This window comes from Anopheles merus, chromosome X (genome assembly GCF_017562075.2).
Source record: "Anopheles merus strain MAF chromosome X, AmerM5.1, whole genome shotgun sequence".
Taxonomy (NCBI): domain Eukaryota; kingdom Metazoa; phylum Arthropoda; class Insecta; order Diptera; family Culicidae; genus Anopheles; species Anopheles merus.
In genome coordinates, this window is record NC_054081.1 from 17,258,248 (window position 1) to 17,269,699 (window position 11,452).

An 11,452-nucleotide genomic window follows, 5' to 3' on the forward strand; every position below is an offset into this window, starting at 1 on the left:
CGCCGAGTCGTACAAAGCCCTTCTGGGTGGCTCCCGCAAGCGAGCCGTTAAATGAAGCCAATGCAGGGAGGGAAAGCATTCGGCTAGGGATCTGCGCCGCGGGTAATGATAGCGATGATGATGGTAATGAAATGGCTCGGCGAAGCCGCGCGAGTGTCGGAATGTAATGTTGCTTTGTTAGTGGATGGACTTTCTCGGTGAGGATGGGTGTTGCCGCGAGGGTTCTTCGCGTGGCCGGATAAGCCGGATGTTTCCATTTTTGTCACGAGGTGCAGGATATTGTATCTGTATGTGAGTGTATATTTATTTAGATGGAAAGTGAAATGTTTTAGGAGTTGAAAAGGTGTACCAGACTGTGGTGAACGATGAGTTACACCATTACCGCATTGGCTTTCATCGGTGAAAACTAGTCAACATTGTGTGGAAAAACAATGGAATTGTCACAGTCATGCCACATGCCTTGAACTTGCCATTGCTTTTAATGTATGCTTATCGGGCACTCAATAAGATCTTTTCGAAATTTTGCATTTACCAATTATGAGCTACAAATTGCTCGACATCTGTCAGCATATGGTCACCCCTGCGAATGCTCAACGCCGTAGGAAATCTCAAACCTATATATTCAAAACGCTTCGGCTGCCATTCAGAGCAGCGGAACGGCAACCATTGTCTCGATCGTGATGAACCGACGAAAAGGTTTTAAAAATGCAAATCGTTTCTAATTTGTGTGACCAAAGTCTGGTTATCATGGAGCATGTAAATAACATAACGCATTGGCACGAAGCGCACAGTGGCGGGGAACGTGCGCTCGGGCGGGTTCGTTTCTTTAATCGGGGCAGTCTTTTGCGCGTCCTTAGTAAGCTTTACAACCGCCTGTGGCAATGAAAAGAATATTGGATGAAATGTGTTGCAGTTTTTCTACGAGGTTTTACTGAAACCTTTCCAATTCGAGGGTTTCTTTACAGTCGAGTTTATAGGCGATATAATTAAATTCCCAATGAAGATGAAACAACTTTGCCAGCGAGCGGTGCACCGTTCAGCGTTTGGCAAGCGTGATGCTCATCCACCCACAGTGTGCATTAAGGTATCCCATTATCCTAATACAAGCTCGTGGGTTTTGCTTCACCACCGTTTCCCAAATGCCCAGCGTTGCCAACGAAACGATCGGGTGCCAACTGATAACAGCCCTGTTTGTGCTGTTTGCGAGGGAAAATGTGATGCGCAGAGAGAAAGGTCCGATTTCCGCAACAAGGATCGGCGTCTTTATCCCCCTCACGGTGATGATGGTGTTGCTGCTGCCACGGTGAAACGTTCCTCGCTACCGATGACAGTTTTGTAGCGCACATACACACGTGAATGCGGCAGCGTGACATCTAATGCCGTGGTGCCGTCAGCTCATCGAGCTGACACGTATAAAGTGTGCCATTAATTAGATGCAATCAATCTCAATTCCGCAGTCAGCACGAGCCTTACGTCGGTGGTAGGGGAAAGACAGAAGGTCTTGCATGCTCGCAAATCAAGATTTTGTCGCTAATCACATGCCATTTGCCCGTACCGCTTGCGTTGCTGCCCTCGTCGCAAGTAGAATGTGCTGAGGCTCTTCCGGTACGTGTACGGCTGGAAGTTTACCGACAAAGGTGCTTCCGCTTTCCGTTACTTAGCCGGATGAGTCGGTTTTGTAGCTCGAAAGTTCTAACCCTACCAAAGCCGAGCAAGGGAGGCTTGATCGGGTGACACGGGAACGAAGCAAGAGAGCGAGACAGAGGTTTAAAGTTGAAGATGCCAAACCCCTTTGCGAAAAGGGTAATTAATATCCGCTCCCTTGGGTTTGAAGATGGTGAATTGATATTAAGGTGCTGCAAGCGTGGTGCAAGCTAATCGAAGCACGCAAAAGCATTACGCTTCCGTCTACACTTTTAACCACCCTGCCCAACTCCCTCCGTCTACCGTTCGACCCTTCTTGGAGGCGGTTCTCCTCCTCTCGAAGCCTTCTCAAAGCATTCGGCGTGCTGAAGCACTGCCCATCTGGCCTAATGCACCAGCTCCGGCCGCTTACACCGGATCCAAGGCCTGCAAAGTTGAGGCCTTCAAACGTCCCCGGCGTGATACCGTTTGATGTTCAATTAATCAGCGAGGAAATTTGATCGCATGACTTGCACGGATCAAAAGTATCGTTCCGCTTGCCCCGTTGGATGCAATCGTGTCCCATTTTCGTTCACGCGTGTTTGGCTCGCGCCTCTCGTCGCGGCCTTCGACGAAAACGCGATGTCGTCCCCTAGCGTGCCCACACCATCGGCCAAGGCCACATCACAGTTTCGTTGTGATGCTGCGGTTAGAATCTGCCATGCCTTCCTGTAACGGAACGGACGACTTGAACGCACCACGGACACGAAGGCGATCCTCCATTTGGTACGCCAGAAAAACTAGGGTGCTGCCTCGGTATTTCTGGAATTTATTAATGAGAACCACAAGGAAACCGCTCCGCCGCCATCATCGTCGTTTACGGCCACCTCTCCTTTCCGGCTCGGTTTCGATTTTCGTGCGCAGCGTGCTGGTTTGGAGTTTTTGGGCTGGGAAAGGTGGACCAATGGTTGATTTTAATCAAACAGTTATTTAATTACAGTTCGCTCCTTCGACTTCGGGTTTTCCACTTTTGATCCGCTAGAGGGAGAGGAGTGGGTTGTTTGGTCCCGATCATGGCCGGGCAGGGATGGCATCCGGGAGCCGTTCGTGTGTATATATGGGCACCTATTTCTTGCTGTATGTTGTTGTTGCTATGTCTCCTCCCACACCCGCTCTCTTCAACTTTCAACTCAGTCTCTTTTTTGGCGAGACTCGATGCGCTTCATGTGCTGTGTTTGGTTGGAAAATTGTTTTTGTTCTGTGTCCTAATACAACTTTATATTGATTTTCCTGCCCTATCCTGCCCTTTTACCTCGACAACATACCTGTCAAGGCATTATGTATCATTTCCACTCTTTGTACCGAAAATACGAGGAGTAAAAACAAAACCAAATATTCAATTGGTTGCGAAAGAGTTGCAACTCCACTCGTTTGAAGTGATGTGTTACGTTTATTGCTTCTTGTAGTTCTGCATGCATCGCCCTGTTGTTTTGCAAAAAAAAAAAAAAATATGTAAACACGCTTTTAGTTATAAACACTATTCTGACCCAGCTTGTGCAACCTTTTCCTTAAAATGTCTTGTATATGGGTAATTTATTATGTCTACAAACCCCTCTCTGTAATAGTTTTAGGCATTTTGCTTCTCAAAATGAAATGAAATTAGTAGCAGGTAAAATATTTTGTTTTTATTTCTGGTAGAGTTTTTAATTTTTAATTGGTAATATTTTTGTTTTAAAATCAATTCTTGTGCATAAGGAATGGCATACAAAATAGATACTCCGTCGATCGCAAGAAATTAATTTTCAAAAAATGAAACAAAAACAAAATCAATTCTTTTACATGAAAGTAAAAATAAAACCAGCATTTTTCAACGACAATAGTTATAAAAGGTTGAGGTTGAAGGTCAATGTTGATAGTGTTTATGAAAGATCATTAAATATCCTTTAAAATGAATTCCACAACATTTCAGCTAGGGCAAAATTGTACAAAAGTCAAATGTCTGGTTTTAACACGGTGAAAATCGTAGATTTTAGTATATTCACGTTTTTCTTAGTATTAAAAATTTGAGAATGACTTATTTGTGTAGCTTAAGAAGTTATATTACATTTTATAAGTGTCAGTTTATGAGAACTATAGGCTATATTCAATCTTTTTATAGTTGTAATCAACTATACTGATCATCAAAGGATATGGCGATCAAATTTCTTACAGTTTTAATCATCAATGAATATCAAAGAACACCGTGAATCTGAACAGTAGGAATGTATATTATGAGCCTTACAAACTGCAATCAAATTTAAAAGAAGGTGAAGATGAATTTGAGCGAGGCGAGTTTTGTAGAATAAAATAATAAGTATATAAATTACCAAAGAGATGATGAAATTATTTGAAGACCACAACAGATAAATTGGGGTCACTTAGTTTTATTTTTGTCAGGGACACCAGTTTTGCTACATGGTACTCTGTCATAGCTGTTTGGTGGTATTGGAGCACACTTTACAATCTTGAAACATTTTTTATTTGTACGTGCTTGTGTTCAATAGTTTTTTATCTTTGGCACAACAACCACTGTCGGTCAAGGCCTGCCTATACCCACTAGTGAAGTGAGCTTGGCTTTCAGTGAGTTATTATTACCATAGCAGGATAGTCAGTTCTACGTATGGGGGCACGGTCTATTCGGGTCCTGAACCCATGACAGGCATGTTGTTACGTCGTACGAGTTGACGACTGTACCACCAGACCGGCCCTGATAGTTATCTACATTCAATAGTTATTTACGTTAAAATTATTATTTTTTAAACGAGTGGGCTAGTGTTCAATAGTCATTTGCATTAGAATTACAGTGTTCAAAAAACATGTTGCACAACTACTGGGAAAGTTTAACATGGTTCGGGAAGAAAAAAATCTAAACTTCTTTAAAATTGAGGTTCCTAGTCAAAACTTCTATATGACTAAAGCATGATCCAATGTCTTCAACAAATATAAACACTATTTTGGTGAGAAATTTGCCAGCAAATTGAAATGATGACAAATCATTAACTGGCTAAGGTATAAAATATGGACTTTCATAATTAATTAAACAATAAACTTGGCTGAAGAATAGTATCTGTACAAAAAGAAATACGGCTGTATCAGAATTTTCGGTTGATAAAATAAAATTAAACGCTTTGTAGTTACTTTGATCTCGCGATGGTCAGGGTGGCCTGCAAACATCGTTAAGAAAGGTTGCCGAAAAAGGCAGAACTGAAGAGGATACGGCTTCTGAAGAGGTAGCGGATATTCGACTCTGGATCGTCCAGGCGATCATAGAAACCTTTAAGAGGTTTCCCTTACTGAAAACGATGGAGTTTAGAGGCCTTACTTTGGGTAAGGGGGCATAACTAAACTTTTTAAATAAGAAGTCAATAGATGTTGGATGCGCAAAGTCCTATCCTAACAGTTCTAACGAATCTGACTTGCCATGATCGGAATTGGTTATATTTATTCTCAAAATAAGTTATTCGTTCGGTTTCGGTTTCATAATTTGTTTTTGGGTGTTTTTTGGTCTTAATCAAATTTTATTGTTATTGTGAACAATTTATAAATTGAATTGATGTGAGGTGTTTGTTTGTGTGTGTGTGCATATGTTGCGGTTTAATGTATTGCGAAAGACGGTTTTAACTGTGTTTGCTAAATAATCGGTGTTTTTGTCGCTGATCTTATAACTTGCTATGTGTTCTCGGTTCACCTAGTTTGTTGCAGTAACTCCTGATTTGCTTATTATGCGTGTTTCGGGTGTTTTCAATAAGTGTGTCACGATTGTTTTTATACGAACGGTGTGGCCTGAACTGTTCCGGGTGTGTTGTTATGGTATGATCTGATTAGCACTCTTAGCACTCCGGCCTGCTGCCATAACACTCTTAGATGCCGTGTAATTTGCCTTAGCAAATCCATAAGTGGGTCAAATCTTTAAAATCTTTTACATGAGGGGCAATAGTTATTAGCTGCAATAGTTGTTGGGTGATGGATAATTTGCTCTGGGAAGCAATGGATACAGTAGAAAAGTTTGTTTTTTGTGTCGCTTTATTAACTAACGTAACACCGCTACTTGCGTTTGCGTCTGGCTAAGCCGCTTGCTACAAACAGAATGCCGTTTCAATTCAAAAATTCACCGCTCGCTCTTACCACTACCAATATAAATCGATTGCAATCGCGTTTCTACTTGCTCGCCTACAATTCGTGCTCTTGCTCTCACACTTGCTTGCCAAAAGACTACACGCACACCAATACACAGACTGGCGTTTTAGCTCGACTTGTTGGATCTTGCATACGTGCCTACCGTCTACTACATACGACGTCCGTTCTGTATGACACGATGCCTTCCCTCTCTCTCTCTCTCTCTTTCTCTCTCTCTCTCTCTCTCTCTTCCGTCATCAACGGAACAGGTGATCAGCAGCCGCTGAGAACCATCAAGACCACAACACCACCATGGAAAGACATCACACCAAGACCAGAGAATCCTATTTATGATCACCACACCTTTTTATTGCAAAAATCTAGCCCTAAATGATGCAGTTTCTGTGGCGTCGATATTATCGTCCGCCACATCTTAACTGAATGCCATGGATTGGACACATAATTAGAAGTAGCAAAATGTTTCATGACCCTCTCTGTTTAAAATCACTTTACTGTTGCCTTGTTCGTCCTTTGATTGAGTACGCTTCAGTTGCTTGGTTTCCGGAGCAAGTCACTAGAATTGAGAGGTTTGAGAGGATCCAGCGAAAATTTACCCGGGTAGCTATTAAGCGGCTTCCGTGGAGACATAACGACGTGCTACCAGCTTATCATACGAGGTGTCAGTTGTTAGGGCTTGAAACTTTGGAAAAGAGAAGAATGGTTGCCCAAGGAATTTTTATGTTCAAACTATTAACTGGAAGAATCGATGCACCTCTATTGCTAAGTCATGTAAATTTGTATGTCCCTACTAGACCTTTAAGAACTCGACAATTTTTAATAACTGACTTTCGTTATCGTCTTTTCTGTGCTAGGGATCCGTTGTTATTAATGTCCAAGAATTTTAATTTATTTTCAAATTTTGTAGACCTGTCCTTTAGTGTACCGAAATGTACTAGCGTCATTCGAGATTGCATTACGTCTAATTTTAGGAACACATAGTTTATAAGACATTAGTTTTAATTGTGTATGTAGGCCATGGAGGCTCGATACTCTATAATAAATAAATAAATACTGCGGAATACATCATCGGCAAATTGAACCACAGCATCGACACCATCCTCTCACCAGACAGCCATTGCCAGCGTGAACTTTTAAAATTTCTTCATATCACTTATCTTTATTAACAACTCTAACCAAAATCATACTTGGACATATTAAAAGAATAAGATATATGTAGGTATTATTGAAGATAAATTTCAAACGTAAGTCAAGCACGACCTGGCAGATACTGTGAAATACCTGTGCTGCCACTTTTATTTTAATTACTTCATTCTTTTTAACTGTGATACAATACAAGCGTTGCAGCCGGCTTTGATCAGGAACACAATTTTTTTTTCTCTCATGGGGGAAGGGGGTGGGGTTGCTCTTGATTCCTCAGCTACGGGGCCCCATCCTCCATTGGTATGAAGCCCATCACTTGACTACTCTACCCACTGTTATATTTGCTGCACTAACCATCCACGTGCCCCCCAAATCCACGGGTCCCTAGCGGCTACCCAGTCCGTCCATCGTTGAATCCGCCACTGGGGATTGCCAAACCAATTTTGAGACGAACGGGGCTCGAAAAAGAGAGCAACAAAAACACAAACTGATGAGGGCAGGGGTTTCCAATTTTGTTGAATTTAATTTCATTTCGGTTCTCGATTGCATCGGTGGAATAGATTTGAAAATCAATTTGGCCGAGTGTGCGTGAATGCCAATGGTGATGGATGTAGATAGTGGGCGATTTTTTTTTACTGAAACAGCTGCGTCCTACATCGGAAGTCACTGTAAGCGAGCGTGTGCAGGAGATGAGCTATGGCTAAGGAAGAAAAAAAAAAAAGACATACTGTACAATAACATACCAACAATCAAAAATGTTCCACCAACATTTTCTAGTCGACTTTGCCATCTATCTCTAATTCCAGTCAGGCAATGAGGACTGGCGTGAAAGACGGTGGTGTTGTTTGGTTATTTAAATTATTCGGAACCAACACCAATTGTGTCGCTCCCAACTCACTGGCAAGCGTGAGAAACAAGTTCTACATTTCTATTTTTTTACGACCCGAAAATCACAGTACAGCTTTCTGTCACAAAGAATGGAGGAGTAAGCATCCGAACAGGCTAACAGGAAGCGGATCAGCAGAGGCAGAGCGACGACTTTAGGCAAAAGCGCAATAAAACCTGCTTTTATCTGCTGTTTCATAAAAAGGGTTCGTCTCGTCATGGAAGTCACAGTTGCTTTCGGTACGGGTAGTTGAAGGAAGCAAATAAAAATAAAAATAGCTACACTCGCACGCATACACGCATACACTCCCGGTCATCCGTGTGTCAGGTGTGCCGCATTCCCGGAGGTGTGCCGACAGATGAAAATCATATAATCGACTCAATAGAAAACCCATTCAGGCGATGTTCATTCGCTTTGTTTCATTCTTCCGACCCTTCCGTGAAACCAAACTAGGATGTCAAGCATTAGGTGACCCAGTGTAGCATGTTTTGTGTTCAGCTTCGAAAGATTTTCTGTTCAACTAGCTCTTTTCCCAGATTAAATGCTCTTTGTTTGGCAAGATATTTAGTTTGATCGTTGGGTTGAGTGTGCTCTATATACAAGTTTCCGCCGTACTCTTCGAGATCCGGTGCCATAGCGTAGTTGGTAAGTGTATGAATAGGTTTTCATACCACTAGAGTGCGGACCAAGTTCAAATCTCGAACGGGAACATCTTCTTGAGCTTTTGAGTGTGCACGGCTCTACATTACAACACTCGAGCAATCAGAAAGAAAAGACGGTCACTTTTACATCCCCGTCCTAGACAGAACACAACCACAGGAACAGCAAAAAGAAGAAGAATAATACAAAAAAATACATCTCAAACGGGAATGAATCAAAATGCTAAAATTGCATTAAAATTGTTTCCACCTAATGAGGGCGCTAAGACATAAAGTGTATTTGGCTTTCTTTTCTCTAATATTTTCCACTCACTTTTTCTGTTGCAATTGTAGCTCTAAAACCAATACAAAACAGCTACTAGATTCACCCCCTCTTCTTTCTCTTCAGAGAGCAAGAAATAACGCAGCGAAAAGTCGTCGCCTTCTACGCGGCTGCCCAAGCAAAAATCACGGAATTCCGGGAGAAATGAAGCGACTGCATGATACGGGATCATTTCATTACATTCCCTAGTGCGCATGGGGGGCTTTCTGTTTCCACTGTGGGAACTAGATTTGTATGTGTGCTGCTCGATCTCTATACGCCGCTGTGCTCTATTTCTTATTCTTCATTATTATTGGATTACAATTTGTTCTCTGGTTCCGGCGGGTAAGCAGTTGCTCCCACTGCCCGTTGCTGTCGATGCCCCATTTGGGATCGCTTTTCCGGGCTTTAGAGCGCATTTTCCTCACTCTTCTTTCTCCACTTCCATACGGGTAGCGTTATAAACGGATAAACATCTAATATATATAGAGCGACACCGGGACAGGAGTAGATAAACTGCATGAGAAAAGGCGAGAGTGAGAAAAAAACAGAAAAAAGAGAGAAAAGTGAAGAGAGAGAGAGCGAACGAGAGAAAGATAGAGAGAACACTAGGCAGTTCAACCAGGCGATGCTGCTTGCCGGATATGGCCTTAATGGTTATACCGCCTTTAGAAGGTGCCCCTTACACTTCATGGCGAGCACACACCTCGGAGGCGAAGTGGCCAAATTGCCGGAACGGAGTGTTCTTTTTAAATGGAAGGACAAAGGCATGAGGAGAGAGGCTGGGGGTGGATGGCATTGTTTGGTGTCTTGCACTTTCTCTTCCACTTCTTCCCGGCACAGAAAGATGGACACGGAAAGCAAAATAATCTGAAGGATGTCTTTTCGTTTTTTCATGTCCTTTTTTTAAAGATGCTCCTTTTTTATGGGGAGGGGGTGCGGTAAGCAGGGTGAGAGGTACACCAATGCGCTGCTGAGTTTTCTATTGCCCATTGTTCTGCACTTCCGCCACTATCCGGCAGAAGAAGCATAAGAAGATGAAAAAATATACCTTTCCCTTGGGCTACGAATCGGCCTGCACCAGGCACAACATTGTGCGGTGCCCAAGGAAGAAGCTGTTTAAAAAAAGGAAAACACATCTCAGGCACAGTGAAGGCAGTGCTCCGAGGCGTGTGAGAATCATCTTGGGCGATGGGTCCCGGAAGATGGGCTAGAACGGGAACAATAAAAAAAGAAACTTGAAAGCATTACTAGCGGCCAGAAAGAAAATCAGATGAATGGGCGCTCACCTGGCCGGGAAGCGGACAAATGGACGAAGTGGAGGAGAGTAGGATTGGTTGGGCCAAAAAGGGTAGGAAATACCGACAGACAGTGGCACGGAAAAACTGACCCGATCGCTTTCTTTCGTTTGCTTCCTTAAAGGAGATGTGTACATGTATTTGTGTGTATGTGATATGGCGAGAGAGAGAGAGAGAGAGAGGAAGAGAGAGAGAGAGAGAGAGAGAGAGAGAGAGAGAAATGACACACGTGTCATACGTATCGCTTGGTGCACTCACAATAGCATCGGTTTGAATCTTTCCTTTCCCAGCGACCGTTTCTTTTGCGTGCTTTCCCCACAATACCGGCAACAGCAACGACCAACAACGGACAATTTCTACACAAACACATAACACAGGCTGCAACGTATATGGAATACGAGACACGAAAATGAATGAAAGAATCCCCTCCACCTATTTCCTCTTCCTTTAGCGCCTCACGGGGCGTGAACAGCCAGACAACAACGGGGTTGTTCTTTTAACCGGCGGTCCAGTGTATAGGATGTTCAAGCTTTTATGCCGTTTCTTTACTTGGTTTTTTGGGTTTACTTATGCCTACACACACCAACACACACACACACACACACACACACACACACACACAGTAGAAAAGGACTCATTCGTCACCTTACGATGAGACATACGATTCCATGTGTCGTCATCTGGTCCCCCTGTCTGGCTTTCCATCTCCACGCGTAGCTCTTAATGGTGTTATTTGTGGAGTCGGCATGGGGTGCTCCATTGTTAGAGCGTCGATGGGCACACCGTAATTCTTGAGTGGCTTGATTTCTATCACTGAGGGAGGAGGAGGGGCAGGGGGTGTGGTGTGGTGGTTTGAGGGCTATGCGGGAAAGATTTCAGCTGATGGTAACTAATGATTTGTTTGCTGGCAGCATTGACAGACAGTTTTCGACAGGTGCTGCCGGAAATCGGTTGAAAGGGAACCAAAACAACAAAGAACAACAAAACAAAAATCCATGGGCCTTATATTGTCTTGCGTGCGACTAGAAACAACCACGGTTAGTAGCCGTTTTGTCTGTTCTGGATTGTGTTTGCTTCGTTTAAGACATTTTATTTTTCCGGGCCGTTTTAGTGTGATCTGTGAACGGAATAAACCAGCGATTCAGAAGGTAAAGGTATAGTCGTTAGGTTCGGTGCTGTGAGTGTATTTTTATGAGCCAACATTGCACCAAAAATGAAGAGAATTCAATGGGTTGAATGGCTTATTGAGAGATACTGAGTGGAGAGCTAATTAGATTTTGTCGTGCACTAATAATGAGGCAGGTTTCTCTATTTGCTTACAAAAGGTCTTGTCATCACTTTGAGCCATACTAGGTTAGGCGTGGATAGG